Genomic DNA, 27325 nt, shown 5'->3' with positions numbered 1-27325 from the left:
AGAATGAAATGAAATGCAAAGCTGGCAACGGAGGTGTCTTCTGACTCAGAGTAAGCCATCCCGTCCGGCAGGTTCGGTGCGCTGCTAGTTCACTTTCTCCGTGCTCGAACAGAGTGTGGTGTCTAGACGCCCACGTGAGGTGGTTTCCTGCTAAAATCGAGAAGTGCTGGGGTTCAGCTGAGATCAAGAAAAATCAACGTGGTCGATGAACAGTTTTAGTAGATTTAATAGCTTTTTGAACACAGAAGCTCTTTTGTGTGTGTGTGGGGGGGGGGAGGGAGCTTTCTTAAAGCAGTTATAAGCGTTCCTTCTTTTTCTTTTTGCCATTGTTTGTTAGATCTTTCAACAAACCGCTTCACGTTTTGATCAAACTCTCTCTTCTTTTGCCCAAAAAGTTGAGCTAGAATTTGAGCTTACTTGTTACTCCCGGAAAAGGCGTGGACACCTCCATTGCTATCTCGGGGAGCACTGTGGTCAGGGGAATGTGTCTTTTTGTTTCGGCTGATTATATGTTCATTCTGTCAGCAATACGAACGTGTAGCATTTTGTCTTTGAAATATAGACTGTCGAAAATACTTCGATATCGCGTATTTAAAACTACTTTAAAGCACTAGACCACAGACATCAGTGTCTCTAGGTCTGTGACACACTCCGGAAGTTACTGACAACAAAGAGAAATGTGACGATCAAACACTTGGACCTTTGATGTAGAAGATTTCTTTTAAAATCAGTTTGTCGTTTTTCTAAAGATAGATGGTTTGGACTGTGTTAATATTTGTATTCTGTAATCTTACTATTACTTTCGTTTGCCTATAAACTTTTAATTCATTTATATCTCCAGAAAATAAATACTGTTAAGAGAAGAGAGGAGGCATCTGAAAAATGCAAAGTGAGGGGCCTCCAGAAATGACCGATTCAGCAGGGTATAGATTAACCACATGCTATGGATCTTCTGGAAACTCTTGTCACACCTACGAGACAAACGACCTGTAAACAGATAAGACCAGTGGTCTGAAAATTCCTTCCTCCTTGCAGCTCACCACCCAAAACTCCCCCTTCCCCATCCTGAGTCACAAGGTACATGTAGAACCTCAGACAAAGGAATCCCATGCCCCTTGCATGGGCACTGCAGAGGTCTATAAACTGTAAGACATCTAACCAAGGGGAGCTCGGGCTCTGGTGCTGTTAAGCCCCACGTGCTCCAATGGCTAAAAAATTCTCCTTCCTCCAACAAAGGTGTCTGAGCATCTGATTTCCTCTGTCGGGTGTTGCTTCCTGCAACACTGTACTGTGTCATCACAGTGCTCGCGGGGAAAGACCCCAGGAGGCCTGCCCCTGGCTCCCTCCCCCTCCTCCTGCATTATCTACCAGGTGAGGACGCGACATACTGTGTGGCCTGTTGAGGGCAGTGATGGTGGAGCTGGATTTGGTCAGATGTCCTGTCTCTAACTTGCGTGATTCTTCTTCATCATCACGTGCACTGGCTCATTGTGTCCATTTACAAAACTGTAGACATACCAAAAGTTTTGCCCCGTTTAAATGTGAATCAAATCAAATTCTAATTTTATTAGAAGAAACCTGTCATCATTTTCTTTATGGCTTTTTTCCATTCCTGTGTGAGCATCCTCCACTGAGAGTTATGGGTTGGGGAAGCTCGCATTCTTTTCTCTTGGCTCAACACATAGGCCTTTCTCCTTGAACTTCGGTTCTCTTGGACCTGTTGACAGTATGGGACAGACATGTGGGTAGCTTCCCAACCACAATGCTCTCTCTGTGAGTTTGTACAACCTTGCTTCTCCCCCAAATCAGTTCAGCCCAGAAAATACTCAGGGACCACCCTTAGTTACAGAAGCCCTCTCCTGAGAATGGGTTAGTCCTAGGTGTGGTACAAGTATTATGATCTTCACCTATTTGAACCTCAGCAAAAGTATTGATTTCCAATAGTCTCAACTCTGTATTTAGAACTGTCTTCAGCTTCAAGTGGACGAACAAATTTAGCTTGTCTTTCATGACTCGAGAGGTCCAGAGCAGATACCCAATGTCATCAAACACCCAAGTTCCCTCTTTTTTTTCTACTCAGCCTTTCCTAGCCCAGGTTTGCTTCTTCCTGTTAGAAGAGGGCTGGCTGGTATACCACCACAAGACAGGCGGGGTACAGCGGCGGGTAAAAAAGGCACGTCCTGTTAAGTAAACTCTTGTAAAAAGATCTTCCAGATGTGAGATGAACTCCCTCATATGAAATTCGGATCGGATGTTGAGAACGGTGGTGCTACACGTGCACTCACCAAGAGAGTACAGAAGAGTTTATTACTCGCATAATGAGGCTTTATGGGGTGAGCAGGGCAGACTCCCAAGATGATCCCAAAATAGCTCAGTACAACAGAGAAAGGAGCCTGCCTTGGTCTTCACTACGGGGAGGAGATGAGGCTGGGAGGAGGGTTCTCGTGTGAGGGCTGGGGCTTGTGACGTTTGAACTTCTCACCCACACCAAAGGAGGCGGTCCCCAGGCTGTCTCCAGCTTCCTGGAGGTGGAACAGGAAGGGGAGGGGAAAGGTGGGGATTGACAGCGGCCAGGCATCGGAAATAGAGTCACACTTTTCACTACACCGGCTGGGTCATCTTCTTTCTCCATCACAGATGGCTGGGAACAACGGAGTGTTAGCTACGGTCACGCGGACTGACTTAGTGCAGGAGCAGGTGCGGGTGGCGGTGAGCAAGGCCAGGTTAGAGCAGGCTCTTCTTCCGGCTGCTCCTCCTTTGGATGCGGGAACCGACCTTGCCTTGTCCATCAGTTCCAACGGTGCGCAGACACTGTGCTCATTGTTGGCAGATGACCAGGTCCATCCAGCGAACTACAGTGATGTGGCCTTTTCTAAATGACAGAAGAGCAGCAGGGAAACTTGAAGAAGGGAGCTAATAGCTATTTTGGGAGGCCACAGCGGGACCCAGAGTATATGTTCACGTATAAATACAAGCATATAAATTCAGGCCTCCTGAAGCTTGATCACAATAACACATGTACCCTCCTGCTATATTGCAAAGATGAAATGAACACACACATTAAAAACAAACAAACAAACAAAACAGCTTAATACTAACTTCCAAGTTGGAGACTGGAATGCTTTAACCCCAAGGAGGGAAGTTCTCTGAAAGATTATTGATAAGAGGAAGAAATTTTTTCCCAGCGGGAAGAAAGGAGGGGAGAAATCGAATGATTAGATAGAAGTGTTTTCCAGCACTCCATCGTCTAGGGCTTGCTGGGGAAAAACAAGCCTATAGGGCAAGACATGTCCACCTCTTACCTCTCTCCACTTCTTTGACCTGTGCTTTCCTCGCGAAGCGCTCAGAGGCTGCTCCCTCCCTGGTCAGGACGACCCTGCGGCTGGGAGGCAAGTCACTCGGGGAGGTGGGTACGTTCCAACCACCCTGGTCAGCTGGCAACCACAACAGCAAGCATCCGGGTGTTCGCGGATGAAGGTCAACGGTAGAAACAAGCCGTTGTCCACGGCCCCGCGGGAACCGTGGTTCTTGCCTGTTCCAGGAGGGAGAAAAGGCCCGTCCACGTGGAGCTGATGGAGAAGAATTCGGAACTAGTTTTTCATTGTCGCTGTTTTGGGTTTCAGTTTTTTTTCCAGGGGGCCAGATGTTCCTGGAGGCACGTTCATACTTAATACGAAGGTTCGACCAGAAAGAGGTCTCTTCGATTTGACTTTTACGTTACAGCATCGAATTTTATAACCGTTGCTGGGTTCTCAAAAAGTTGCTCTCTGACCCACCCACGGTCACAACGCCACCATCAGAAAAGACCTCAAATGCCCACCGAAGGCACTTGGCAAAGGCACCTTACTTCCCTAGAAAAAGCATGGGTGACCCACTGGACCCCCCAGCAGAGAATCCGAACACATGAGTTTGGGAAAAACTCTTCTGAGGGCCTGATTTATTTTGTTATTTTTTTTTCCTTTCCCCCAGTTTTTTTTCTTTCGAAGGGCTTAAAAAAGTAATTTCCATTGTAGCTGGGAAGGCAGAAAAGGTACTGAACGCCAAAGCACATTTTTGGTGCCCTATAAAAACTAAATAAAAATAATAGTTAGACGACTGACGAGGTACAGCATAGACGAGCAAACCGAAGATATGGCAAAGGCCAGCACCCCCCGCCTCATCTTCACATACCCGTTAGGGTTCCCAGGGGCGGACGGGGCTACCGCTCCTAGCTCGGGGAGCTCGGCTTGGCCTCTCGTCTCCCCTCTAAGTGGAAGCAGAAAGCAGTTCCATGTGTCAGCTTCGGAGTGACCGCCCTGCAGTGGAAAAAAGGCATTTTTGCCGTGACTTTATCATTTGATGCAGATGTTTGGCTCAAGTCTCCTGACCTTGTCAGCAAAACTGGCGGTAAAAAATCGGAACGGGAATCCTGGTTTATTTGTGTTTGCTTATGAGGTGTAAATGTACACATGCGAGCGTTTGCGCTGCCGCTGATTCTCGGGCGACCTCCCTATTGCTTCTCTTTGTTGTGAATAGTTAGATTTATTACTTCGATTTACTGATCATTTCTCCTTCCCGCCATCCTTCATTCTTTAAGGACCACCATGATAAAGTCCGCTTAGTACAGCGATTACTACCCCCCACCCTTTATTATTTAACGGCCATCTAGACGCGCTGCCTCCCACCGCGGCCCTGCGGATGGCTAACCCTCTCTTGACCTCTGGGTTTTCCAGAGTCTGCAAAGGATAAAAACAGTTCATCACGTCTAAGCTTTCCTTAGGGAGCCCGATTGGCTGGTTTAATGCACTTTGTCCATTTTTGCTGGCTGAAACTGGTTAAAATGTAGCTAGGAAGTTCTGAAAAAGCAAAAGTGGTTATGATAACAAGTTAAGCATTAGCGAGGAAGTTTTTCTTGAGCGTGAGTCTTACTGCGCTGTCTGGGCCGTTTGAGTCATCTTACTCGGGTTGTCTGTTTTCCTTTTGGAGGTGAATGGAAAGTTGTTCCCAAAATGCATCTGAGTTGTTGAATACCCATTCGGTTTCAGGGAAGCCATTCTTTCTTCCAAAACAATTTTAATTTTTATGGAGTCTAAGTTAAAACAGGAACGTTTATTTTCTTATGGGTAAAGTTCTTGGAAGTCTCTATTGCAAAGATTTAGTACATTTCTTGACCAAATAACACTTGACCAAACATTGCTTCCACAACTGACTTCTCTTAAAAGAGAGGAGAGAGAGAGAGAGAGAGAGAGAGTTAAAAAATGCAGGGGTTTAGTCTGTAAAACTGTTTTCCTGGGGCTTAGTTTCTCAAAATGCTCATCTCTCGGAAAAGCCTTCTAGAGTCCACAGGTGGCACCAGCTTTTAGTGTTATAATAAAATGACCCGTGTGTCATTACTGCTGTGGAACAATAGCGTTAATGGACACCAGCCCATTTAGTTCATTTGTTCTAATCAACGGCAGAGGCTCTGCGATTTACTGGGATTAATAAATATGCAAATACAATTTGAAAAAGTTCGGGGCAGAGAGCATCATGGAACATGTTGTACCTTATCGTAAAACAAAAATAGCCTTGGACGGCCCGCGGAATGCGTTCTGGCGGCATCACGGCCCTTTGCTGTGGTTTTCCTGCTGGTCGGGGGCTCTGCGTCACGGGCAGCGGGCGCCAAGTGTCTGGCTTGCGCTCGGTGAGGCGTGTTCTCGTTGCTGAGAATTTTCAGGCTTGCAATTTCCCCAGCTGCGAGGCCGCCTGGTCACCTTCCTGTGGGATGGGGTGTTGATTTTGCTCCAGGTGGCTCACCGAAGGTTGGGGCGTCGGAGCTCAACCGCGGCCCCTGTGATGATGGCCGCAGGACGCCTCCCCGTGGGCCGGTGCGGGATGGAGACGGGGCAGCTCCGTGGGGTTCTTATCTTGTAGAAAGGGGCTCGCTGTCCCGGATGCGGGTTCTTCACGACGAACAGCAAGGTCGCGACACTGCGTGGGGTTGGGCAGCCCCCAAGGGCTTTTCCGTAAGGGATCCCACTGACACAGTGCGGGATTGCCACCCTTCTTGGGTTATGTGGTGTTTTCAGCCTGCACTTCTCACGAGTCACTTACTCTCTGAGGTCCCTTTGTCCCCAGAGACTCGGGGTTGATGTGTGACAGACCGGTTTCTTCTGCCCACGGAGGGGGCTTGTCCTTAATAAGAGCGTGAATGCCAGGAGCCGTGTCGTCTGCCCTTCTGGGCTCTGTCGCCTCTCCCGCATGGCCATTGGCTCCGTGCAGGCGAGACTCGAGCGGTGCGTTTTCCACGCCCTCTCGGTCGTTTACGCCAACGGAACAGGCAGTCGGGGCCCCAGCGCCGCGGTGCTCGCGGATGGGCTCAGAGTCGCTCCCGAGAACATGTTGCCCCCACCGCTGCTTCTCAGTGACAATGACCTCAGTGCCAGGACTTCCTATGGGGCTTCCTCACCCTCCCCCATATCCACAGATAAACCCTCTGAGGCCAAACCTGACAAAACCCCAGGGCGAGGGGTTTGACGGCAGAAGGCTTTCTCTAACATTCGGGCCATTTTAAATGCCCCTTGTGGCCTCACGTCGAGTTCTTATGATGGTCCGTGAAGCCCTACCCGGTTCCTTCCCCTGAGCCCTGACCACATGCTCGGCATCTTCTCCTCTCCAGCTCCTCCCCTCCTGAGCTCTTGCTGTCTCCTCCGGCAGCTCCTCCGTCCCTACGGGTCTCTATCCAAAAGTAGCCTCATCCGTGACACCTTCTCGGCCTCCCATCCGCCTCACTGACTCCCCTCACCCCCACCTGCCTTCTTTTCTCGGGCACTCCTCCTCCCCTGACGACTGACGCATACATCTGCTGACTCAGAAGCTCAAGGTGAACAAGGTGCTGCTGACTTAGAAGCCCGACTGGGTGTTCACTGGCGCCTCCATAGCCCACGAGCTCCTGGGCCAGGGTAGATGCTTGATTAAACTTGGTGCGTGTCGGGCAACCAAAATTATCAAGCCAGAGGGCGCGGGGTCCAGGAGGGAGCAAACGGTAGGGATTCGGCCCTCCGGCTCCCCACTGGGGTCAGCGACCAGCCCTGTCGCCGAACTTTCTTGTCTGTGTAATTATTGAGATTTGGGCTAAATTTTTAGAAAGTTAAGATTTTGGATGGTTTTTCAAGGTCTAACCTTTCAGAATTATTTATCTTCTTTCTGACTTTTCCTACTGGACTGTAATCTTCTTAAGGGCAGGATTATGAAATATGCATCATTGTATTCTCTGATATTCACAGGACAAGCCTTGCCCTTAGTTGGTGCTCGATAATTACTTATTGAAAAGAGTCTTTTTTTTTTTTTTCCTGGGACTTCTCTACTTATTGTGGTTAGAAACCCTTTTTTCAAATAATCCATTTTATCTGTCTGATCTGCTGGGTCAAGCGTTGGCAAACTCCCTGACAAAGTCTAGAGAGTAAATATTTTCAGCGTGGCGGGCCATGCTTCTTGTCCACGACTGTACACGTCTACCATTTTAGCATGAAATCAGCCGTAAACAACTTGTAAACAAATGGTTATGGCTGTGTTGCAATAAAATTCTATTTCCCAAAACAGGGGGTGGGCCATGTTTGGCTAGGGGCCCGTAGTTTGCCGCCCCCTGTGCTAGAGTGTATTTTATTGCCATACAATAACTGTTCTTAAAAACGAACTGTTTGGCCCTATTGTGTTTCTGCATTAGACATAAGCCGTGTTTTGGCATTAAACTAATTATACTTGCGTTTTTATTGTTGTCCGTTTGGGATTTGAATAGAGACTTGCTAAGCGACTCCGAAGCTTGAGCCCTCCTTTATGGCACCTTTAGATTACATAAAGCTTGACACACTTGAGATTTAGCCCAAATCTCAATAATTACTCAGACAAGAAAGTTCAGTGACAGACAGGGCTGGTCGCTGCCCCCAGTGGGGAGGCGGAGAGCTGAATCCCTACCGTTTGCTCCCTCCTGGACCCCGCGCCCTTTGGCTTGATAATTTTATTTACCCAACATTCCCCAAGTTCAAGGCACCAACACACTGCCTTTACTTTTTTTCTTCCTTTTTTGATTCTTAAATAACGTCCCATCTCCGTGACCTTCTCGTTTACATAAACCGAACCTGAGACAAAGCTTCCAGTGCCCGCTCACTGCGCGCTTTGTGGTCGAACCAGTTTCTCACCCGCTAGAGTCTGGCAGAGGGAAAGAAAGGACTACACCGGATTAAAGGTGTTTGGAGGCGGGTCGGCAAGTAATGTAGACCAGCAGGTTCCTCCTCCGCTCTCCCCAGGCCTAATACCCAGTAATCCTTGTATACACACTCTGTAAAAGTGAGGACAAAGGGGCGGACTTTGGTCCCTTAGCTGAGACTCTAAAAATACCAGGGAAATAGAGAGGAGCCCACATCTCAGGCATGGCACAGAAACCCGACCTGCATGGGGCCTTCGGACCCAATAGAGAGCTGCTGTCTTTCTTGCTTGGAGGTTGCCAAGCCGACTTCCCTCCACCTCACCTGCTGCTGCCTCTGTCCAACATGGAGTGGGTGGGAGAGTGTCTCAAGAGAATTGTTGACGCCCCTGGCAGGAGGGGCCACCCAGCACCCTCTGGTCCCCAGCTGCCTCCTCTGGGCAGAAGTAAGTCCCGACCAGAAAGATCTTTATCTCTGATTGCACCCAAGTCCCTGCACAGCCTTGAGTTCAAAATGACTTAGGGAAGTGGGGGAATGGAGGACATTTTTAAAAATCTTTTTGTTCCCAGCCCTAAAGGGAAACAGCCCTGTAGCTGATGTGACCGTGGTGGTGTGTCTCGTTGTACCTTTTAAGGTGTTTATTCTACAGAGCTAGCGGGAACCAGTAGGTAGGTACCTGGAACTTAGAACAGCTTCTTTCCTCCTTAGTGAGAGGTCATCAAAGTAACCGGAGTTGTGGAAAGGGAGCAGACCAAAGGGCCAGCTAAGAGAACCCCAGATTTAGAAGACCACCTTGATGCTGTGGGTCTAAGATGCTCTTTTGGGGGTTGGTGGTTCACGTCTGATTTGGAGAGAAAGGCAAGGCCCTTCTGTGACCACAGAAGGTTTCTATGGGCACCATCGTCACGGGGACGGCAGAGAGGGAGGCCCAGGGGGAGGAGGCGAGGGCCGGAGACCCGAACTTGAAATCTGGGTGTCCGTCCCGGTTCCGATTCACGCCCTCTCACCATGCCCACCTCCCTGGTCCTCTGCCCCGGCTTCCTTCGAGTCATCTTAGGGTCTTAAACACAACGTTGATGTCCAAGCTCCTCCCCAGACCAAACACGTCAGAATCACTCAGCCATTTAAAAAGTCTCTCTGTGCCTTTTTAATGCGTAGTCGGGGTTGGGGGACTCTGCTCTACTTTATTATTGTCACTAGGCTAACAATACTACTGAACGGAAGTATGGAAGGCCCCCAGCGGCCTCGCAATCCCATCTCCTGGATCCTTCTCATAAGGCTGCATCCAAAAGCAGACCGTGAGGTCACCTTCTAAAGAATTCCGTTCCTATATTTTTTAAATGATGCAACGCGTCGATAGCTGAAAGTCAAGCAGGACCTGGTCTGATGCACGAATTCATTTTTGGCCATTCCAGCCTTCGTCACAGTGCGGTCCATACCTCGATTAACACTGAGGTGGCTGTAGATACAGCCGTTCAGTGTGCAGCCTTTGAAGTGAAACTAAGATTTGCAACTCTGTGCCTCAGATCACTCGCTAGTTGAACTTGGACTTAATCTGAAACTCAATGTGCTCACTTAGAGGGAGGGAAGAATCATCACCATCTCACAGACGCCGATTTGTTAATATGATAGTAAGCTTCATAATGAATAATAATTAAATGAGGCAGTGGACATAAAATAGGTCAAATCCCTGACCCATGGTAAGCTTCAGCAAACGGCAGTTGCTATTATTAGAACTAAAATGAATTGTGTGTCTGGGCCAGAGCCTCGCTTCCTTGTTGTATGGGATAAGATCAAGCCCACTAACACAGTCCTGATTTTTCTTGAAGCAGTGAGCTCACTAGAGTTATCTTGTATTGCCAAGTTCAGTCAGATCCAGGGCTGTTGGTTACTGTCGGCGTACAACGAAGACAAACGTTTGGAGGAAACTTTCTGCAGAACGCAGGCCAAAAATAAAAAATTCCCGGGCTGACTTTGATTTCCTTTGGATTCACAGCAGCTCATGTGTGGAGTGAGGATATTCCCGTGGTCCTTATTATCCGCTAGGGGTTAAGAAATGAGCTATGACTTGGAGAGAGTGCTTTTGAAATCTTGGTGACAATCGGGGTCAAGCATTTAGGCAAAGTATGAATCTCTTCAGTGCTCTATTTCAATTAAAAAACATAAAGAGAAAGCAGATCACAAAGCAAGCAGAATTTCAGTATAATCTTTAGGAGGTAAATGGTGTTTTACGTTGCCCTGCGTTGTGACAATACTTGCTACCTGGCCAGCATGGCGTGTACGTGCGTGTTAAAGGGACGTGTATCTACTCCGCAAACCTAACGTCTGTTCACAAGCAGCGTGTTTGAGAACCAGACTTGAACTTAGCCCTTCTGACAGGAGACTTTTAAAGTGAGAAGTTATCTTCAGTTTTAAGAAAACAGGCAGTTCCGGAATAAACCTCGAACGTAAACGATGGTAATAAAGGCATCTCTTCCACGCCGTGTAATCGTGTGCTCTGCGCGGCCGCGGGTACAGCTGGCCTCCGGCCGCAAGGCGGGCGCTTCTGCTGTCGTTTGGGCTCGTCCGTGCCTAGGTCCTGTGTTTCCCCAACGTCCCTCGTGAACACACGCACGTGCTCCAGCACGCAGAGCTGTGGGAAGAAGCCGCTCATTACCCCCTTCGTTTCGACCTCATGAAGAAACCCAATACCTAACTGACACACGCCAGGAAGACTCGCGATGACGCAGGCGTCCCTCTTAACTGAAATTCCATCTCCAGGACTCAGCGAACCGACAAATGCCGTGACTTCCAAACCGGCCCCTGTCGACCCCGCCCCAGTGGTTTCTGCAATGCGGGTGGAAGTTTTCACTGTACGCTGATGGCCAGGAAAGAGCACGTCGTACCACCAGCATGGCAGACGCCCCCCCGTCACGGCCCGCCCCTCACCCGCGCACCTCTACACTTACGCACGGCAGCGAAGTAGATACGTCACGTACCCACCCGATTCGGTGCGGGCTGCCGTCAACACTTCGCGAGCAAACGAGGAACGGAAGGGGCATCTGAGCAATGCGTCGAGTACCATTTCAGGCTCTAAAATGAAGATAGGAGACGGGTTTTCAGACTCAGTTGCTGGGACTGCAGATAACCTGGGAGGGGCTAGAAACGATGCTCCCCCAAGTGGTACTGACCTTGCGCTGACCACGGCAACGCGAGGCACCTCGGGAAAATCGGCGCATTAAACTCGGTTTCCTAGGAGCAGTCCAATTAAATTCTATTTATTCATGTAATCTGAACTATTTGACTACTCAAGTGGTTCGCGATAGAACAAATAGAGTAAGACTCACGGAACTCTAGTCTCTACCCTGCCGCCGTCCTTGGAAGGAATGCAAATCATTTAAAGCTTTTTAAGGCAGCTCGGGGTCTCTGTATAAAAACCCATGAAAACACAGGAGATTTGAAGGATCTGGAGTACCCAGCTTACCTGGAGTACCCAGCTTACCTGTCCCACAATTCAAACACAGAGGAGGAAAGGAAAATCTAGGTGTTAGAACAGAGATCTGCACGTGACCATTTCTGGATGTGATTTCAGGCAAAACAAGTAAGTTTCCTGTCACGTTGGCCAAGTACCATGGGCAGGAAGAGTGTCTTGACACGGGCCCCCTTCACTGTGGAATCCGCTCCCTACTGCCCTCTTAAGCCCTGCAGGGCTAGACACGTCCCATGCCTCTCCTCACCTCAACCACATGAGGACCCTGACAGGTAAATTTCAGTTCACTAGTGCAAAAACCAGCTCAGAGAAGACAGCTGTCTTTCCCAGGTCATGCAGCTGGTGGCATGCAGCTGTTCTAGAATTAAAGCCACACTTATCCGGGACTAAACATATGCTCTCCCCACCCCGCCCCCGATTAGACTGTCCTCCTTACCAGAAAGAAATAATAAAATGACTCAGTGTTTTGAGGCAAGGGTTACATTTTAGGCTCAATTTTTCTGTGGGTCTCTACACTGTAAAACAGTGAGATAAGGTTCACCATTAAGCAATTTGACAAATAAAACCTAACCATGTTTGCCCAAGAGATTGGCATGAGTCTAAGCTGATAAAGCCAATGCTCCACTGTGACAACTGTTAATCACTAACTCGCAGACCGGAATGTGCTCCTTCGGAATCACAGTTGCCTGTTTCGCACACAGATATCAGAAGGGAAGTGAGCTCAGGCAAGTTCTCGGCTATGAGCAGGAGTTCTCCAACGACGGCGGTTTGAAGAGTGAGTCGTCAGTCTACACTCGCTCCAGCTGAGGGTGACCACGACGGCAAACCAAAACTAGTGGAAAAGTGCAAACGGCAGACACAGAAAATCCTTTCTAGGACATGATCAGAAACAGCTGCACGAAGCCGCAAGAACCCCGGGGTGGTTCTTAAGGGCGAGTAAAGAAAATCCACGCGGTCACCCCATCTCCAGTCTGCGAGGTGTTGTCAGATGTCAAGGAAGTCGCAGGCTGCGTGACTTTGGGTTCAGGAGCCCGAACCTGCCTCGTGATTCTCCAGCTTCTGCTCTTAGGTTGGGCCATTGAAGAGGACAATAAGAGAAATGCCCTTTTATTGACATTCTTTATCATCTCTTTGTTCTGCTGCTGATTCGACAGTCTCTACGAGTGTATCCGACAAGGCGAAGCAGTGATAAAGTGAGAATGTCCTCAGACGGCTTTCCCTTTGAGCCAATTTTTAAAAAATATTGTTTATTTAAATTAGTTTCAAGTATACAGTACATTGGTTAGACATCTGTATAGTTCATAAAACGATTCCCCCATTTGCTTCCTCCCCTGGCCCTCCACTTAGCCATCATATTAATGCTGACTACATTCCCGATGCCATGCTCCCCATACCTGTGACCATCTATCAACTACTAATCTGTACTTCTTTAACCTTTCACCCCATTCTCCCAGCCCCCCAACCCCTCTCCCCTCTGTCCATCACCAAATTGTCCACTATATTTGTGAGTCTGTTTTTGATTAGCTTGTTCTTTTTGTTCCTTAGATTCTGTATATAAGTGAAATCATATGATATTTACCTTTCTCTGACTTATTTCACTCAGCATACTGGCCTCTAGGTTCATCCATGTTGTTGTAAATGGTAGGATTTCATTTTTTTAATGGCTGCGTAATATTCCATTGTATATATGAACCATAATTTCTTTATCCAATGCTCTGTTGATGGGCATTTCGGTTGCTTCCATTTCCTGGCTATTGTGAATTGTGGTGCCATTCTTTTGTTTAATGAATTTGTGTAGCACGGGGTCCCCTTGCAGCTTCTCCGGCAGGTTAAAGCAAGAAGAAATCGACGGGGTGCCCAACACCCTCTTTCTATAGTGGCAATACGTCTTCAGCATGAAGCCCTTTGTGACAACTTGGCTGAGATCTTTCCCTTTACATAATTTGGCCAATTTGAATTGCTCAGTTTTTCCACACTAACTAGAATATCTGGCAAAAAAGTTACAATTTTGCAAAGGGAAACATCCCAAAGTAAAAAACCCACTTGTTTCCCTAGTTCTGCTAAGACTACATATCTAAGAGGAGTCCTGAAAATTCTCCTAGACTCTCCTGTCATGTGGAGAATAAGGGTATTCATGCAGAATCAGCATTTTAGTGACATTTTTCTTTGTGGTTATCAGAGATAGAAACGAAATGAATTCACAGAGAAGTGATTCAGAAAGTAACAAATGAGAGAGTTACAGCATAATAATACCCCTACTTTTGTCTTACCCAATTGGTCATTAAAATTATTCAGAGAGATGATAGCATTTTGTGTACTGTTCTATTTTAAATATTCTAAACGTGGCCTTTGTATGATATACAGAAACATCGCTTAGAAAGTAAATCTCGACAGTTCTCATCGCAAGATTTTTTTTTCCTTTTTCCTTTTCTTCTTCCTCCCCTGCCCCCCATCCCCCCTTTTCTAGTATCCACATGAGAAGGTGGATGTTAGCTGAACCTATCAGGGTCATCGTCTCACAATACATATAATTCAAACCATCGTGCTGTACGCCTTAAACTTACACAGTGATGTATGTCAATTATATCTCCATGAAGCCAGAAAAAATAAAAGGGGTTGCATAAATAATACAAAATAATACATAAATAAAATAATTACAGAGGCACTTAAAAATAAAACATAACATAAATGTAATTCTTGGAGCTTGGACTCGAATTTAGTCTACCGTGTGTAAAATATTGTGTTTCGCCGTCTGATGGACATAGGGTCCCTGTTTGGTTGATTCGGAATTGACAACAACAATAAGACAGAATGAGAAGAGGTGAGTTAATGTGGGCCAGCAGGTAACACATTGCCAGGTAAATGAATCAGCTGGGCTTGGAAAAGAAGGCAGGGTCGTTCTGGTTGCAGTGACGTGGGGACGGTAACTGTCCCCTTTAGATGTTGCTTTCATATTTACCAGCCCACGCTGTCACCTGTGCAAAATAGTCTTTATTCTATACCTAGCCCTGATGGCAATTGCCACAGAGCAGTTCACTCAGTGTGTGTTTAACATACAATGTAAGGTTGCACACACAATAAAGTCCAACTCGAATGAGGCAAGTGGAAACTGGACCGCCATCCGGCTAATGTTGGGGGGGTACTTTGCAACTCTCCAGCTCCCAGGCCACGCCGTGGGTGGGGACCCAGCAGCCCCCACTAACTGCAGGGGAGGTTGGACGGAGGGTGGCCGGCCTCCACGCGAAGTGTCGGGCATTTCCTGCGTCTAACTTTTTAAGTCTACGTGTTCCCATTTGACCAAACTGGATTTTATATGTGCCCTGGCAAGTGTCTAGTTGCTGCTGACAAATTCGGATACCATGCCAGTATTAACACTCAAAAAAAATTTTTTTTAAGTGTTGAAGCTCGGCAGCTGACCACAAGAGAGCTAAGGACACACAGGGCCCTGGGATGACCGGCCATCGTGGTTTGTCTGAGCCTGGATGGGGGTCAGAGTTCGGATTTTCGGTGCTAGAACTGAGACAGTCGTGGTACACCAGGTAGGCTGGTCGCCCTTGAGAGGAATAGCTTGAAGGCTATATCGACTTGATTTTGCCTTTTTGGATAATTTCTGTGCCATCTCCTTAAAGAATGTGAGGAAGTCCCAAAACAGCTTCACTGTTTTCCTGAGCAAGAATTGTTTTTGTTGAGGTTGGTTGTGGGAAGATGGAGACCACCCCCCCCGCCCCCGTCCCCCACCCTACCCCGGCAGTAGACTGGAGGTTGTGTGCTTCTCTGCCAGGAGCCCGCGGGGCAGAGGGACCCAGGTAACTAGTGATCACAGGCAGGTGATCGACCAGCCTGGGGACTAGGGGACGGGTTGTCCTATGGGACCTGGTTCCAAAACCAGTAGATGAAAAAAAAAAAAATTCCAGGACATGTAAACTTTTAAGGAATTCAGACAGGGCCATTTGCCTTTTTTTTTTTTTTTTTTTTTTTTTTTGCTAGAGATCTGCTTACAGCCAAGCAGGAGAAACTGGCCTTGTCACAGGTCTAGGGGACTTTTAAAAGCCAGCTCACCCACAAGGCCAGCGTTTCTGTTGGCTTCATGAGGAGATCTTTCCTTGGCCTTATTTGTTCCATGCTAAACTCTATGACTTGAGAAGCTGACTTCTTAAACTCTGTCAAAATTTTTTTGTTGTTGATAATTTTGAAATGTCAAAGGTCTTTCTCAGAACACAACACAGCCATGTTCTTCCCCCTCGATAATGCCCTAAAACTTGGCATGTGGTCATGATTCTGTTTTCAACTGAACAGAGCCACACACATCTTTCACTACCTGCCTGAATCTTCAGTTAGGGGAAAAAAAAAAAAAAAAGAAGTTAAGTGGCTTCTGAGTTCTGAGTTGAGGCAAACTGAGAACAGGAAGCAGTTCCTGCAGCAACCTGAGCCCAGCTGACTCGGGCAGGAGCAGAAAGCCCTGCTCCCTTACCGAGGACGCTACTTTCCTTCCAGAACTCTCTCCAGAAACAGGCAGGGACGTGGCCTTGGCCTGAGATCACACCCTTACTTGGCTTACTCCTCCCCTGACTGGCTTCCCTCACTTTCCTTAGGATTCTTCCCACGAGCACTTCTTTAATAAATTGCCCGTGAATTTTTGTCTCAACATCTGTTTCTAGAACACTTACTCTTAAGACAAGATTTCAACTTTGTGGCCTCCTAAGAAAAGCTTCTCTCTGGGAAGGCCAAAGTCAGGGAGATCCCCACCTCCGGCCTGTGGGGTCTGGAAAGGGTTGACATGGATGTCCTTCATTCTCTGAGGCTCACCTATATGCCAAGGGGGGGCATTTTACATGCCTCTGGGGCAGGGACTGTGGGGCGAAACTGGAGGCAAAGGACCAAATCCCTCCTGGCCTGTGGAGGATTCTTTAAGCTGATGGGGTCGCAGGAGGATTTGATGACGTTTTAAAAACTGACATAACCCCCGCCCCTGATAGTTTTATATCTAACCAAATTTAAATGATCTAGTCAAAGGTAAAAATGTATTTTTTTCCCATCACACTTCAAAGTTGGGTTTTTTTTAGGGTTTTTGTTTTTTTTTTTTTTGGTCTCAATTCAAGCCAAGTTGAGAATTGGAAGCACTATAGCATTTATTTTTCTTTTTTGGAAATTATTTTTAGGAAATGGCTCTCTTGAAAAAGCTGGTTCTTATCATCTTTTCTGCCCAGTTTTCAGACATCTTTTTAGAACTTCGCATAAGAGTCCAGACTTCAGATGCGAATTCTAGTGAAATTTGACACATGAAAAATTTTGCTTTCAATTAATTGGGAAGGGAGGAAGGAAGGAAGGAAGGAAGGAAGGAAGGAAGGAAGGAAGGAAGGAAGGAAGGAAGAAGAAAGGAAGGAAGGAAGGAAAGAAGGTGACTTACTGAATAGTCATTCATGTTTGGTTTTTATTTTAGGTTAGAAGATCAATAACATTGACCATCTCCAGTTACGAAATGATTAACTGTTATTTGATGTAATTTCACACAGTAGATTTCAGACCTCACTCCTTAGTACCAGGTTGTGATGCAAATTTTACTCACTGGGTGAGAGGGGGCTGAGCGACAAGGAATGTTTTCTGTCAAGATTTAATCATTGGTCCTATTTCCCTCATCAGCTTCGGAAACTTCCAGAAATACAGAACATGCAAAACAAAGTCTGTCCTCAGGGTCAGAAGTCCCATAGATGCTCATGTTAGAACTTTCCCACCTCCCCTCCACACTGTAATCATCGTTTACAAATAACGCCTCGCTTCCTTTCGCGAACTCTGTGGGAGCGGCAGCCTCGAGATCTAATTGTTGAACATCCCCCAAATGAAGGAGGATAAAAATAGGTAAACATCACCAAAATGGAAAGTGTTGGCTTAACATTGAAATGATTTCATGGATTCCTCCTCCTGTGGATTTCTTTACGTCTTTCATCACTTTTAAGTCTGTTATGAATGAGTATGAGCTCCACTAAACAGAGTCCTGCAAGAAATAAAACTTGCCAGAGCATTAGACTCTGATTACCTGATACGCAAAGGAATCTATACATGCATATGTATGCCCACAATAGACTCATTTGAGAAAAACATAGCCTAATGAAAAATGCATGGTCTGAGAGTGAGCAGAGATGTTTTGAACCTCAACCCACCTCTTTCTAGCTCTGTGACTTTGAGCAGATCGCTTACCCTTTCTGGTTTTCACTTTCTCGCCCTTAAAATGCAACTCATCATGGCTTCTTGGCCTGAAAGTCAAATAATAACATGTCCACAAGAGCTTTATACATGAAGAAAGAGTATTCAAGTGTTAGTTTACTAATTAAAGGTGAGACTTTAATGCTCATTAAAACTAAGAAGATTAATTAAAGTTCAACCGTAACAAATCATACCTTTCATTTATAACCTTTTATCAGTCTACTTGACAAGTATTTTCTCGAGGGACTATGACATATCAGGTGTCCCTCAAGGGGCTATAGTAAACAAGACAGGTGTGATTGATAAAGAGTTGGGACCATTTAGATGGTGCTGAATGGCATTCAAAGTAGAAAGGATATTGAGGTACAGTTTGGATAGGGACCATACGAGGCAAGGGCCTTAAAAATGATGTTCCCAAGATATGCCATCCAGGCTAAGACCTGAACAGTGATGATGGACCAGGTGGATGAAGTCCTGAGGGAGAGTGTTATAGGCAGAGGAGACAGCAAATCATTCGAGGAAAGGTGTGGTCAGGTCTCGAATCCTGGGTTTTCTCTTTTATTCACCACCTCTGTGTGACCCGTTTTGCATGGGACTTTTATAATATCCTCCTGTGAGGTCTATCGGATTCTACAGTTTGAGAGTGAGACCACCAGCTTTAAGAAGGCTGAAACTTGCGTGGCTTCTTCATCCTCTCAAACCCTGAGCCTCTGGAGGCAAGTGTCCCAGAGGGGCCAGTACGGGATCCCAGGCCGAAGAGGAAAGAGAAGGATGAAATGGAAGGACACAGATGTATCATGCCCGCTAAGAAACAGGAAGAAGGAAGGACTTCTGCCAGGGCTTTGAGTCGAGAGAGTGGGCAGGGGCAATGGGGAGGTCTCAGACCTTCCTCCCAAGAGCAGAATGAAACCTCGCCAACCCCTGCCCACATTTGGGTCCAGCGCCCAGACCAACAGCAGCGGCACCCAAGGCGATGCAGAGGGGCTGCCCAGAACTTGGAAGAAGGGGAGAGAAACAAATCAAGTCACCCCCCCCGTCCCCCCCTATTCAGAGCAGCTGCATCCCCCTGGCCCTGTGCAGGGGACATGTGAGTGTCTCCTCGGATACTTCGTGACCTTGAGCGGTCGCTCCCCTTGGAATCGCCTTTGGGCCAGTGCAGACAGTGCCCGTGGGGAGGCCATCTTCTCTTTTTCAGAACTTACCAGGGTCTCCACTCACTCTGGCCATGGGGACGCTGGTGACCCATGCCGGCTTGGACCGGCCTCCCTTGGCACGATGACGGTAAGAAACGGCTTGGCAAAGGAAAGACACACGACTGCAATCCGGAGAGTAGCTCTCTGCCTCTGTCGCCGGAGCCTAGGAGGCGTCCCCTTAGCCTTCTCTCTGCTTTAGGGTGGAATTCTGACCCTTTTGCATAAAAGTGCCAGACCTCGCGCGTAATAAATGCTGGCACCCGGATTCCAAAACGCGGATCCCCAATTCCAATTTCCATGATCCAGAAGAATGCAGCTTCTCCCATGTCGATCCAACTTCTCGACATTTGTTTGATCAAGAAAAATAAAGCCTATAGGAAAAATCAACATGAGCTTAAGGGGACTGAGCTAAAGACACCAAGTTTCCAAGTCTGTGACATTTTGTTTATACATACTTGATATATGTATTATCTGGATGGGTTTGTTCTGATTTTCCCTGGAGGCGGGGATTTTTATTAATATTCACGTGGAGTGGGGAGAGGAGAGAGGAAGGGAGAACACGGAGAAAAAGTTGGCTAGAGAAGATAATCTGGTTATTTACTTAGAGTTTATTTAGGCAAAGGGACCTTAAAAAAGGCTTTGATAAGAGTGGCTGAGGTTTCTTCAAAGATTAACTGGTGTTCTTTGAAAGGGCATTAACCTTCCTTTATACAGGTGTTTGAAGCATTCAGAACTGCGTGTCCATTAGAATTCTTTGCTGGTTGTAGATTTCGCACGGCTGACCTCAGGGACTCCTCTCAGATTCTCTCTCTCTCCCCCCCCCCACTCCCTCCCTCCCTTCTTTCCCTGGCCCTCCCTCCCTCTGCCCAGTCTCTTCCAATCTCTTTCTTTCTGTCTTCAGTTCCTTCAGGTAAATCCTACTTAAACTTGTACCAACTTGTTTTTGACTGACAGTGAACAGCGAGAGAGTTTTCTTCACTTCGAGGGAACCTAAACACATCTCTCTCCCAAGGCTCTCCGCATGGACTGATCCCTCCTGTGCCTTGTCAGACCCCCACAGCGAGCCAGGAGTCTGCCGTCACGGTCACCGTATTTGCAGGTAAGAGGTCCGAGCTTGTGTCAACACTGGAGCAGGCAGCCTGCTGGAGATACTTCCGAAACACTCTTACTTCTAAAGGTAATGAAAAAGTTGTGATTCTTTTAAACGTTGCTTAAATCATTCAAGACAGACGTCCAGGCTTATCTGGGGGAATTTACAAGTGCCGTTTGCATGTGGAGAACGGGTTTTTACTTAATGATGGGGCAAAAAAAAAAAAAAAAAGTGCTTTATTCTTGCCCGTGAAACAATATCCAGATGTTGTCCTGTCTGTTGAAGGTGTGAGTGATCTAGATCGAGGAAGAAGAATTATTCCGACTTCTCTTTGCGAGCGTTTTCTCTCAAGTTGTCTGTCGGGGCAAGTTTGTTATTGATTTGCAGTGATTATGTAGTTCTCGGGGTCTCTCCCCAGCAGTTGTTTTCCTTTGTCGGGAGAAACATCGGTTGAGGTTGCCGTAAGGCGAAACCTCACTGGGATATTTTAAAACGTTACCTATCCTTCTGAGAAAAAAGTTATGCAAGTTTTCCGTGGTAGGTATAAGGAATGTAAACAGTTTTGACTTTGAAAACATTATGAACCTTGTTCATGACCCATGGATAATGTGTCTTATAATCCGTGTATAATTTCATGTGCGTTTAGACTATTCTCAGCTAATAAATGTTATACTGGGTGAAATTTCCACATTTCACCTAGCTCCTGCGAAGCTAGGTTTTTTTTTTTTTATTTCTCCTCTGCACTTCCGCATTTTGTTGTCTGAAGGAAATGAGAATTTGTCGTTCGGTAGATATTTCTTGACCTCCCAATTGCTTTCAGTCACAGGTTTTCAGAAAGTTACAACAAATGCAATATTTAACTTGGGAAAATTAAAGACCAAAGTTTGTCACACTCAATTTGAACGCTTAGATTTAGTTCTTATCGGAAAATATCTTATTCTTTTACCCCTTGGAAAAAAGACACAAGTGATTCTTAAAGTTCTTTTTTTGAAACCTGAAAATTGCTCTCTCTCTCTCTCTCTCTCACACACACACACACAATCACTGTTAACCACATTTTGTATCCTCTTGTGAGTGTTTAAACAAATATGTAACAATCAATAATAGCCTTAGGTGATAAATTCTCTCTACTTAAAATTGTCCTAAGAATTAAGAGAAATATATAATTTAATATATTGCATGTTTAAATGCCTTCATTTTATGAAAACTAAATATCAAGAGACTTCTAGTCGAACGACAAAGCGCTTACCTCACACACAGCTCCCCCGATGCTGTTTTTTCCCTGGATTTTGTTTTTTCGTTGTTTTTCTCCTTCCCAAACTATGAATATAATAAATGGCCACACAGGGAGTAGCGACCCAGAGGTCACACGACAAGTCTTCATGAAAGGATGGAAAGTAGACGAGTTTAACCCAATCGCCAGTTACATACCTCAGAAATGCTCATCCAATAACAGAGCTGACATGAGTTAAATAAACGTCTAAGTAGTTTGGGGTTTTACTAGAAATAGGCTTAGCTGAATTTTGTGATCCTGGTTGCTTAAGGAAAACATATTTTCAAAAATGCCTCCCTCCCTCTTCCTACTCCTTCCTTCTACCAACAGTTGTGGTCATTTTATAGAAAGTGTTATTTCCCCAATTTCCTCTCTTCACACTTACGACCAGTGCAGACAGCCCAGTGTCAGGGGGAAGAGAGCGAGCGAGACCCCACACTTCCTGGAGAGCCGACCGAAGCAGGTCTGCCGGCTCCTCGCACGGGGCGCGGCAGGCTGGCCCGCGGAGGCGACGTGGAAAAGGCTGTCACTCTCGCGTGGGGTGCGCGTGACTGTGTGCCTGGCTGGCAACGCCATGCTCGGTGAGAAAAACTGCCGATGCGTGGTTTTAGGCACCAAACAGAGGTGAACTTTTTTCTGGGCTTAGTAAGCGTCAAGTACTTGAAATGTCGCTTCCCGCGTGCCCCGTCTCACGTGTTGGGGACAGAGCAGCTCCCGGCTCCCTCTCACACATTGCTTCAGGGTCCAGAGTTGTTTGTAGACTCTGTTTGCCTTCCGGACCCATTAGAACCTCAAAGCCTACATAACAGTCCACAGAATGAGCCGTAAGCCTCGAAGAGCTTCTGACGACTAGCCCCAGGGAAGGGCTTCTAGGGCATAGAACACCCCCGATCATTTCCTTCGGTCTTTAATTTATAAGCAATTCAGCTGCCGTCTTTCCTCCCTCGTGACAATTCAAACTCTTCCCCCTGGAGTAAATCGGTATCTCCAAATGTGTTGTTTTAATTCTTCTTTGAAGTAAAACACACTCTACTCGAAAAGCAGTCAGGAAGCTACGGCAAGGGTTAACGTTAGCGTCCGTGCTCGCAAAGAACAGTCGGTCGCTTATTAGTGGATAAATGCAAGAGCCACACGAGGCAGAGGTTATGATCCACCCTCCGTCTCTCCTGCCCTTCACCTTCAGCTCAGAGGCCCACCTGGGGAGTGTGGCTTTTGGTGTCATTGGAGGAGCGCGTGTGTGGCGGGATGGGGTACTGAGATAGCAGAGGAACAAATTGAACCAAGGATGGTTCACCTGTGCTGTGCCCCCAAGGATGCCGTCCCATGGAAGGGGACAGATGCGACCCAATACACCTGGCTCGTCGATGCCGCTCAGGTAGCTTCCCGGTGCCAGTTTATAGACAGGTAAAGGAGCTGTGTGGCCAGAAGCGAGCAGCTTCGCAGGGCCAAACCCTCCCCCAGTGACAGGGACAAAGGGACACCTGCCTCTCACCTTGAAAGGAGCAACAGAGAGCACAGAGGGAGAGAAAACAACGTGACCTGAACAACAAGGTTCTGAGAAAGAAGCTTTACTTACTAGGAGTTCTGTGGCTGAGATGAAAGGGGAAAAAAATGAGCGAGGAGACCTTCCGGGGAAGAGACAGAGCAGGAAAGCGGACTCTGGCAGAGGGCGTCCTGTCCCGTCTGTGAAATGCTCTCCGTTAATGCAGACACAGCGGCACGGTCGCCTCCACTCCGGGCGACGCACCTGCGCCCGCAAACTCTTAACAGACTCCCGGGGCTTTGCGCAAAACAAACGTTTCTGCTCCTTTCATAAAGAACGGCCGTCACTGGTGAGGTGTCTGCGTGTCGCGCGCAACGAGCACCTGCCTTCCCTGGCGGAGAGGCCGAGAGACCCACAGTCACCGCAACCCGGAGTTCGCGAGCGGCCTCATGCCACAGCACGGTCTGCGCTTCGAGACCTGGAACTCTGAGGCGCGGATTCCAGGTTTCTTCGTCATGATACGAAGGTGAATGGGGGTCGCCCGATTGTGCGCCCGGCATCAGAAAACTCACAGGGACAAAGACAAGGTCCTGAGCGTTGGTGTCTCGAAAACGGGCGTCACGGGAAGCAATTACGCGGAAGAGCGTGCGTGTGCTGCCTCAGGACTGAGGGCCTAGAGGAAACGCTGCAAAGAATTAGCAACGGAATATGTGCCGTTTCGTTTCGTCCTTCCCCGTGACTCTGAAGGTCAAATGCAGAGCAGCGTAGCCCCGTAGTCACCACATGAAACGAAGCCAGAGGCTCCCTCTACGGGGCCGGGCGACAGCCACAGAGCTGCACTCGAAGCCCCAGCCAGGGTTCTCAGGTCACAAAAATGACATCCTGGGTCTGACTGTGTCCCTAGGATTGCAGATCACACCTATTTGCAGAGTCAAGTGGGGCCGTCAGAACACACGGGGGCGGCTCAGAGGAAAGGCCCTGCAGGCCTGGATCCGACTCTCAGGGTGTCTCGAGGCCCCGGGGGGCTGGCTTTGGGTTTGGATCCACGCCCCGTTCCAGGCGAAGGTTCCCTGGCTGAAATCCTTCTGTGTCTTCCCCAGTGCCGGCACCAGAGGCTGATTGAGATTATATGGAGCTTCAAGATCACACGATTTGGGGGAACCTCTTCAAGAAAAACAAGTGGAAAATTATGGCTGTAAAATTAGGTGTAAGGCTCTGGGGAAGGCTGGTGTGAGTGGGGAGCCCTGGCACTTGGGTTTCGGTAACTTCATGGGAAGGCCACTCTGTGTCACATATCATAAAGGCCCAATACTTCTTGAAGGAATAGTTGAATTAATTTATATAAATTTTAGCTGCTCACTGCCCTCTAAGTAACTCTGAGAAATGATGGGTGAAAATACCAAATAATCAGGCTTGTGCATATCTAATGACCAGTGATATATGGAAAATTGATCCGGGTAGTATCTGGAACATTCCTCATTTTACTGGGACGCTGCTGTGAGATCCTTGCTGTACGTGGCTGAAGTTCTAGGTCATCCCTAGGCCCAAGGGTAGACGCTGTCTCTGTTTTTCCCTACGGCTGGGTCTGTGGCCACCAAAACAAGTGGTCACGTTTTCTTGGAAAAAAAAAAAAAAATCCAGGTTAAAACCTGAAGAACGCCATGCTGATCGCGAGCCTAGCACTTAGAATGATACAAAATGCATCGAAAATATGTTTTTCTTTTAACTCAAGGGTTCGCCCCAGTGAAATATCTGTGTGTCTAGCAGGAAACAGCTCCTTCGTTCGTCGGTTTCTGTTCGCGCCGTTTCCGACGGCAGGCGACAGCGTCTCTCCTCAGCGGGAATGCTCGCTACGCCCGTGTCTGCCAGGCCAAATAATACTCTGCGTACACGGCGTTCGCATCTCCAAATATTTGCAGATCGATATCTTGCTCCCTCCTGGTCCCGTGTGCCAAAGAACACAAGGCCGGCTCCCCGAGTCTGGCTTCCTTACTTCCTGAGTTAGCCTTTGTGTCAAATCCTGCCCCTGAAGAACTTGTTTAAAGTTAATTTTGCTCCGAAACGTCATGAAATTTGGCGTCGCCTGTACTCCCCCTAACAACGGCATCCTCATATACCTGCTAGGAGTTAAAGAAAATACACGAGCCCTGGAGCACCTGGCTCCTTTGTCTAGAATTCTCTAAATACTCAGGAATGAGAACCCGCCCTGCCTCCTTTATAGTTTCAAAAGTCCATTGAAAGAATTTATACAGAAAGAGATTGTGAGCTGCATCACGTACGGACACGTGTATATGCCAGTGACAAAGGCCGCATGGGGCTGTACTTAGCCAAAAACATTAATAACTCTGATCGTGTAGGTATAGAGAGAATATTTCAATGTCAACGATGTCGCGATGGTGCTTTATGTTCAACACCTCGTCTTGTTTCGTTAATTTCAAATCTATAATTTCCACCTAATTGAAGATCAGGTGCCCCTCAAAACTGCCTTCCAAACGGCGTTTCAAAAAATGCAGTTATAGTGACATCGATGTTGCTATCGCTCTTTAGCAAAGGAGTTGGGCGTCATGTCACATGGCGTGCTGTTGGCAGCGGTAGCGCTGCGATGACCTGATCAAGGGGCACTCGGGGTTCCGACTTCTAGCCTCGCCACCCCACCACCCCGCCCCCACGGGCAGGAAAGGGGCCGGCTTCTCCCAGGCAGGTCGGAGCCGCCTTGGGGAGGTAAGGGGGAGTGAGCGGTCCACTCCAGTGCCTCCATGACTCAATTTCCTGGGAAATGGGGGGGGGGGTGCGCTTTGGACGCTGGCTTGATACTTCCTGTTTCAGGGGTCTGGGGCAAGAGCAACTCCCCCAGCCAGTAGGGAGGAGGAGTGTCCTGAATCAGCGTAATCAAGATTGACAGCAAGGCCTCATTATTCTGGAAGGTTCTGCTGGGAAACGAGGAGTCCTCAAGAGGGTCCTGGGCTATTCTTGCTCTGAGAGAAGCAGGACAATCTGTGCCTCTGCCTCTGACTTCCGAGTGGTCCAACGTGCCGGTCTACGGAGCTGTCTCCCGCCTCCTCCCATCTCCCTGCAACTACTCTTCACTCCTCCGGTGTTCCATGCAACTCCACCGGGGACACTTCTGCAGACAGAGGTCGGCGGGGGGCGGCGAGGCGTCACGCGCTCCAAGAAAGAACACGTCACGACGTTCATGCTCCACTTGGCTGTGAGTTGTACCTTCGACGCCCGAGCTGCCCCTGTGGGCGACCGGCCAGGCTTTGAGATCGCAAAGTGGCCACAGAGAGTTAGCTCCCCCAATTAATGCACTTTTTGTTTCTTCGTTTCTTTATATCTATCCTATCGCGAAAAGGATTCAGGTGAGTTTACAAAGACACCCGAACCCTCACACAAACAGATGTGAGTTAAAAGTATACGGAAACGAAAAAATAAGGGTAAGCCTGAAGAGGTGGTTTGATAAAAATCATTTGCTTGTACGACGATTATTATCTATTTTTAAAAACCGCTGATGAAACAGACACACGCCCGCAGCGGCAGAATCCCGTTAGTGACTTCAGGATTAGATAGATGTAGGGTTTACACACGCTTCGTACCTGAACCTGCGAACCAGTGAGGCATTCATCGAACCTAGTTTTACACGCACCGTATTTTATAGTTTTTTTGAAAGATGGTGTCCATTCTGCCTCTCGGCATTCTTTTTTTCTTTCTTTTCGTGACGACGTGTGTTATCTGATTGTCCATAAATGAGGTTATATAAACTTTCTCCATCGACTTAGCCTCAGATCTGCTGGTGGCACCAGGGAACCGTCCATGACCCGCCAGGCCTGGGATGGGGACTTTCTATAAACACCCTTCCCCAACCCAGATGTAGCCGGTTCATCCCACCTGGCCCTACTTCGCGATGGCCCGTCTACTTGTCTGCTATTGGGCGCGAGCTCAGTGACCATTAAGATTCTACCTGATTCTCTCTCTGTGTTCCCAGAACTCGGCCCAAATAATTCTCTAGGCAATGCCCATTGAATCAACATGTATTCACACAGAGGCATCAGTTTTGGCTATACCTACATCTTCAGTTAAACCATGACCTATCTCTATCCCGTCCTGCAAACATACAACACAGAACTTTTCATCCGAAGTGTTCTGAAAATACGTAGATCTGAAAACCCCTAACTGGTGCATTTTCTCATTTGGTGAACACTGTGAAGTGATGAATTGGCTGCTAAAATTGCTTTTATGTGTGAGAAGAAACAGGACACCACATACCTGCAATATGGAGGCTGTGTAAACCCCACAGAGGGAAAACAGGAAGCACGCAGAGCATTTTGGAAACACGAAAATTAAAATAAAACAGAAAAGTAAATGCAGAGCTGTCAGGGTTCAGGGTGGAGCATGGACGGAAAGATTAATCTTGGGAAGAAAACAAGAGAGAGAGAAGACGAAGACTTTGCTGCAGT

At 47.5% G+C, this 27325-nt stretch overlaps 1 protein-coding gene and 2 long non-coding RNA genes across 10 annotated transcripts in view; 1 reads left to right on the top strand and 2 right to left on the bottom strand.

Moving 5' to 3' along the window:
- Positions 1 to 271: 271 nt before the first annotated feature.
- Positions 272 to 6946, bottom strand: LOC118601765. Its single transcript, XR_004950585.1, has 2 exons — positions 3303 to 6946; positions 272 to 2872 (listed from the first exon to the last, which is right to left on the bottom strand). It is a non-coding gene; the product is annotated as an uncharacterized LOC118601765 (long non-coding RNA).
- Positions 6947 to 8789: 1843 nt separating this feature from the next.
- Positions 8790 to 19528, bottom strand: LOC118601639. 3 transcript variants are annotated; one of them, XR_004950422.1, is made up of 4 exons: positions 19035 to 19528; positions 17827 to 17882; positions 11141 to 11393; positions 8790 to 10794 (listed from the first exon to the last, which is right to left on the bottom strand). It is a non-coding gene; the product is annotated as an uncharacterized LOC118601639 (long non-coding RNA). The 3 variants fall into 3 exon arrangements; XR_004950421.1 differs by having other exon boundaries at positions 11145 to 11393; XR_004950423.1 differs by lacking the exons at positions 17827 to 17882; positions 19035 to 19528 and adding an exon at positions 11879 to 12897 and having other exon boundaries at positions 11145 to 11393.
- A 107-nt stretch (positions 19529 to 19635) lies between these two features.
- Positions 19636 to 27325, top strand: part of KCNJ15 (potassium inwardly rectifying channel subfamily J member 15) — a 43723-nt gene continuing 36033 nt past the window's right edge. Inside the window, exons 1-2 of one of the 6 annotated variants that reach the window (XM_016127477.2) lie at positions 19636 to 19739; positions 19980 to 20124. The gene's annotated coding sequence lies outside the window, so the exon portion shown is untranslated. Of the gene's footprint in view, positions 19740 to 19856; positions 20203 to 27325 lie in introns of those variants that run through there. The other 5 variants (XR_004950420.1, XM_016127478.2, XM_016127480.2 and 2 more) reach the window with 5 other exon arrangements.

This window comes from Rousettus aegyptiacus, unplaced genomic scaffold (assembly GCF_014176215.1).
Source record: "Rousettus aegyptiacus isolate mRouAeg1 unplaced genomic scaffold, mRouAeg1.p scaffold_m13_p_4, whole genome shotgun sequence".
Classification (NCBI taxonomy): domain Eukaryota; kingdom Metazoa; phylum Chordata; class Mammalia; order Chiroptera; family Pteropodidae; genus Rousettus; species Rousettus aegyptiacus.
Note: the sequence above shows the minus strand (reverse complement) of the source record. Positions and strands in the feature narration are given on the sequence as shown.